General features: G+C 38.6%; 1 protein-coding gene across 3 annotated transcripts in view; it reads left to right on the top strand.

Moving 5' to 3' along the window:
• The first annotated feature begins 1,990 nt into the window (after window positions 1-1,990).
• The window catches only part of btbd7 (BTB (POZ) domain containing 7), a 38,346-nt gene continuing 34,413 nt past the window's right edge, over window positions 1,991-5,923 (top strand). Inside the window, exons 1-2 of one of the 3 annotated variants that reach the window (XM_032501299.1) lie at window positions 1,999-2,114; window positions 2,264-2,343. The gene's annotated coding sequence lies outside the window, so the exon portion shown is untranslated. Of the gene's footprint in view, window positions 2,344-5,923 lie in introns of all 3 variants that reach the window. The other 2 variants (XR_004327090.1, XM_032501300.1) reach the window with 2 other exon arrangements.

Genomic DNA, 5,923 nt, shown 5'->3' with positions numbered 1-5,923 from the left:
TGTAATTTAGCAACAAGTCAGCACACATAAAAACATTACTAGAGTCCCTGATGTTACAGTGCATTATGATACAAACAACATGGGATGTCTGTCTGTTCAACTTCTACAAAACAACTACTAACAAAGATATTCAGTCCTACCATTGGCCCGATCTTTTCTTTGGGCGGCTTGCTGTAGATGGTTGACCTGTGATTTAGCTGAATGGCTTTCATCAACGTGGACCAGGTCAGTGGGGGTCTCCTAAGAAGGGAGAACATCGTTCTGCTCACAGTCACTTGCATCTACTGGAAAATGTTAATGTTCCTGTGGAAATTTCTCCTCATATCCTGTGAGTTCCTAACAGTCACTACTTTCATCTAATTCCAACCACTGTTCCTGGGAGGAGTTACTTCCATGGGCCAAAGACACTCATGTAAACATACTGACCAACCTCTCATCAGGATAAGAATTATGGCCTTGTCCATGAGACCATCAAATTAACTGTACAAAAAACTCTGTATAATAAGGATTCTAAATTGTAATGAACTCTTGACAGCAATTGTATTTAATTATGGAGTTTTACTTAAGTTAACAGCAATCAACAGATCCAACATGTCTTCAAAACTTAAATCTACAACTAATATGGACCAATTTTAACACAGGCTTTCAATGGATAGCCAGGCCTTTTTTGACAAACGTGAGCATAAACTCTTGCAAATGAAGAATAAATGAAGTAAAAATGCCAAAACTGTAACATGCAGGGTTGAAACTGATTTTCTAGACATGGCTGCAGAGGAAATGATTAAGTAGAAAAACAGATGAATTGTTCTGGGGGAGAATTCAATTTTGCCATGCATTCTTGATTAAAAGGTTTTTACAGTTGGATAGCATCAAATCCAATCCCTAGAGGAAAAACATCAACAACAATAAAGCTTAAAAAGTCCTTTATCATCCTCTACAAAAACATGAACATATAGGCCTAGGGTCAGTCAATTATCTAAATTGATGACCCAGATTGCACTAGTTTGCCAGCTTAGAATAAACCTAAATTTAAGGGCTTGGTTTAACAGGAGTCCCGTTTAGTTGTCTTTCCCTATTAGCCTGCCTATTCAATGGCATTGTACTCGTGTGTTATTGTGACGTTTTACAGGGCTTTTGAATGTATACAAATTGGGGGATCCTGTTCATAGCAAAACTGCAAAAATTACCTCGGAGATGATTAAAAAAAAGCCATACAGTATGTGGGAAAGACGTTTAAACTACATAACATGTATTATGTCGCCCTCAACAGGAGCCCAAAAGAACGTCAATCAGAGGGCATTACAATAAACCAATTTGAACAGTGTAGTTGGGTTTGCCCAACTGCATACGGTAGCCACGTAGATTAGTTGGTTTCAAACTTTGACATAAATTTCCATGGCGTAGTTTCATGTTATACCTACTTTATACATCATAGTAATCCCACGTAGACAAACATATGTAAAAGTGATACAAATTAATAAACAATAATAAATATATATAATGTTGTAATGTAATGAGAATGATGTTTTCATTTAACTACGCTTAAATTTCGACCATAACGATTCACTTCTGTACTACTTTACTCCGATTGGTTTTTAGGGCCCACTGCCAAAAACAAACCACTAGAGGGCACTCGCAAATGTGTTATTGCACAAGCTGCCTGTAGTACTAACGGGCCTCTTGACCAGTCGACGTACAGCATTACGAATCTGTCAAGCTACTTAAAATACAGGGGGGGAAAAAGATCAATTTGCCTTTAAATTAAAAGCGTGACTGTGCAAACCTTATCTATATCTATCCTCATATATATCTATATGAGGATATGTTCATGAATTTCCAGAGATCTTTGTTGAAATTACTTTTCAAGGTATAATACCGAACATGTGATTGACACGGTGCTTATTGAAACTATATTTTATTGTATAAATGCAAAAATCTTAATATTCAGTTTATTTATTTTGAAAGTCATAACCGGAAGCGATGTTTCTTAATCTAGCTATCTTGAAATGGTTGGGATAGGCCATAACAACCACCCAGCAAGGCGTTGTGCTACTATGGGAAAATACCGAACCGAACCGAGAATAAAAACGGTTTTGGTGTAGTTTTTGGTCGAGGTAAATGAGAGAAATTCGCATGGAAAGTCGATGCAAGTGGAAATTATCCCATATTAGAGCTCAAATGTGGACGTTGACGTCGAGCCGTGCGAAATGAGCAGAGTTGGAAAAAGAAGGTGTTGAGCTGCATTTTTTTCTCTCTCTGCCAGAGACAACTTGGGTCGGAGTACTGTTTAAACTACAAGGTGATACGAAGAAAAATAATGCCCCTAAAGCACTCCACTTTCTGGTAAATATTTTTGAACGCTCGCCTTTCAACAGTTGCATTGCATCCTGCTTGAAGTATAATGCTGTTTCCGAGGGGTACCGTAAAGTCAAAGCGACACAACAGAGATAGCTTACCCTAGCCTCATAGGAAATGCTACTAATTACAGGGCTGTGATGAAAATGACTCCCCGCGCTAGCCTGTCGCGAAATATTTGGACATTACTTCTCATTTTAATCAGCTGAGACAAACAACCCACTTGGTTTTTGCTCTTACAAGCACTTTTAACCAAGGCTTCCGCTGAGCAGCGATAGCCTACCAATAGCCCAAAGAGCAACAATAGCTCCGCGTAAACGTAAGGCTAACAAAGCCATTGCAAATGATTGATTTCTTTATACACTGGTTACAGAAGGGAAGACTTCTTCCGTTTTTGTGAGGCTAGATCGATAGAAAAGTTTGGGATGAAGGTGCATTTTAACTTTGCTGATCAACCTGACGTTACATGTTGCTGTTTATTGCCCCTCTGTCAGATAGTTGTTGATAGGTTGTGCTATGGCAACAATATGGCCTGTCATATATATTGCCTAATGCCTAATGTCTATAGCCTAATGTTACTTGTCAATAAAGGTTATTGGTATATCGAAGTCATACAAAACATTTTTTCAGTAGTCAAATCATATCCACTAACGTTATATATTTAGTGATCAGCAATAGGTATCCTCTTTGTTCAGTTTGTTATTGTTTGCCTAACCCACCCAAAGAATATTTTTTGTATTGCTCTCCTAAGTGGTTTCTCTAACAGTGTATATGGTATTTCTTGGCACCACCGTTTTTTTAATTGGCGAGGAGCCATGTGCACACTGATAATCATTTGGTAATCTCACTGAAATTCTGGTTGGACTTAGCATTCTGTACACCCTGCCTGCGTCGGAAATACAACCTGTGTGTATCTGTCTTTTCATTTGGAAAATGTGTATTCACTGACTGCACTCTTCAGCATTTAGGTTTGTCATTTCACCAGGTGAAGTATTTGTGTCAGTGCTCCAGGCCAGTATAATGACATGTAATTATTGGAGCTACATGCTCAGAAGTCCATGACTTGCACGGAAGGCTGTGAGCTTCCAAGTACTTGCCACAGAGTTACTGAATGAGCCGGACTTTGGCCTGAATGTTGTTTACTCTGTCCCATTGGATGGAGAACTCAACAAGGAGCATTGACTTAAAATTAGCACTTATTGTTTCCTGGATTGCCATTAATTCTCTGGAGGTTGACTGCCAGGCTGTGTTTGTATAGTCATTAGTGTTTGCACACTTAACATTTCTTCACTGAAAAGATGGCCATGTTTGGTTGTTTTGTAAACTGACCTAGAGCGTGTCATTCATCTGTTAGGTCTAAAAGAAAGAACTTGTTGATGCTAATGAAACATTATGTGTGATACCAACATTTTTGTTTGTGTATGGTGGCATTCAGAGCAAAAAATCATGATAAGCTGTCAACATAGTCCATTAAAAGCTAAATATGCAGGCAGCACTACGGTTCATGTTGTTGGTTGACGGGCTAATTCAGAGGCTGCCCACCATGAGTCATCATTGTGGAGACTTTTGTTTCCTCTATCTGTGTCTGTCATTTCTGTCTGTCAGGTTGTTTCTAGCCTGTTCTGATTCCTGTAGTTTCCTGTAGCTCTCCTACTGTAATCAGTCGAACGGCCTGATTAACTGTTAAACTGATTGACCTGATGGGCAAAAACACTGCTGAGGTAAGCAGCCTGCTCAGCCACAGTTTTTTTTGTCTCTCCAGACATTATTTCAGACAAAATATGACATCATTATTATTTTAAAGGGTGTAATTTATTCTTTTTTCTGACCAGCGGTACATATTCCACTTGCACATCTTGCTGTGAGATGTTTGCAAACACATCTGTACAATGGAGGTCACTCAGTCAAACGTCTGGTTTCTTCTCACCGCTGCATTGCTTATTATTTCCCTTTTTTAGACCAACTCTGATTGTATCAAATTCCAAATCGTTGAACAGTCTGAAGCAGTATCTGTGTCCTGCTTGTTTAGCAAAGCACATAATGTCCAACACTCCACACAGGTAATTTAACTGCTTTTTCTTTTTTAGCTTGTCAGTAAAATGTTTTTAGTTATACCCATCTAAACTTATAATGAACTGAAATTATAACAAGGGATTAGTTTGCATAAATGGATTGTATTTTTTAAATAATTGGACAAAGCCTGCATCTAGAGCTGGGCAATATATTGATATCATGATATGATACTAGATATCGTCTTCGATTTTGGATCGTAATATGGCAGAAGCGTCGTCTTTTTCTGTTTTTTTTTCTGTTCTATTATTTGCGTTTACCCACTTAGTTATTTTATCCACGTTTCTGATGATTATTTATCAAAAATCTCATTGTGTAAATATTTTGTGAAAGCACCACTAGTCAACACCACAATATCATTGTGGTATCGGTATCGAGGTATTTAGTCAAAAATATTGGGATATTTGATTGTCTCCATATCACCCAGCCCTACCTGCATCTTTCTATTTTAAGAATAAGTTATCTACCTTTCTTCTAGGATCAGTGTGACGGGACTTCATAAGATAACATGCCAGCAATGGACTAATAAAAAATATCCCTGTTGAAGAAATTAAATGATGAGCTGTTATTTGAGAGCTCTGACACATTTAGAGCACTTTGCAGCTACTGTGTAATTTTAGACAGGAAAGTGTTCCTGGGGGATGTATTTCAGTTGCTGCCCTTTCATTTGGGCCCGATTGCGATACTGCCACAGTGATTGCTCCTCTTCAGAAGATTAGGGCCTGTGTCATTAAGCCTAACAAAGAATAATTTCAAAAGGTGGTGATTTTATCATTTAATTCACACGATTCACTGTGGGACCATTGGAGGACACAGCACATGGGTGTTTTTGTGCCATTTGAGCAAAGCAATGTGACTCTTTAGGTTCATAAACAGTTATACATACAATTACCTAAAAGGCAAGAAATATAAATATCTCAATCATCTGCTACACTGCCCAAGTAATTCTTCACATCACTTTGATTGTTGAAGTCTTGTCGTGCCCTCCTAGCTTCATTACAGCTGTCACTTTAATTCAAAATGTTGGCGCTGTGTGTTTCATTAGCGGACTTTTAAATTAAGGGGATGACCTGTAAAAACCTGCTTTGAAATAATAAGAACAAGCTCCTGAAATTTGGGGTTGCAGACAGGAAAGGAGATCCAGATACCTACCACTTCCTTCTTCTCTAGCCATGATGAGAAAATCCACATAAATGATTAATAAAGTGCCTTGACTGTCATTTAAATAATACATCAGTCCTGTTCTCGTGCCAAGCAGTTTTGTATGGTAATGTTCTGTGGGAGGCAGGGGTTCTGTCTTTTAAACCGTTGCAAGTGGCCAATTTTGAATAAAATAAAATCATTCAAGAGAGTGTAGCTGGGTGAGCAGTTTGAAAGGTGTGTATGTATGTCTGAGTGTGTATGTAGAGAGATAGGTGGGGGCAGGGAGTGTCTCCTGTCATCTCTTATTAGGGACATATAGTCCAGCTCGGCCAGCGTCTGCAACCCCCCCCCCCCC

Source organism: Etheostoma spectabile, chromosome 20 (genome assembly GCF_008692095.1).
Source record: "Etheostoma spectabile isolate EspeVRDwgs_2016 chromosome 20, UIUC_Espe_1.0, whole genome shotgun sequence".
In the NCBI taxonomy this organism is placed as follows: domain Eukaryota; kingdom Metazoa; phylum Chordata; class Actinopteri; order Perciformes; family Percidae; genus Etheostoma; species Etheostoma spectabile.
Note: the sequence above shows the minus strand (reverse complement) of the source record. Positions and strands in the feature narration are given on the sequence as shown.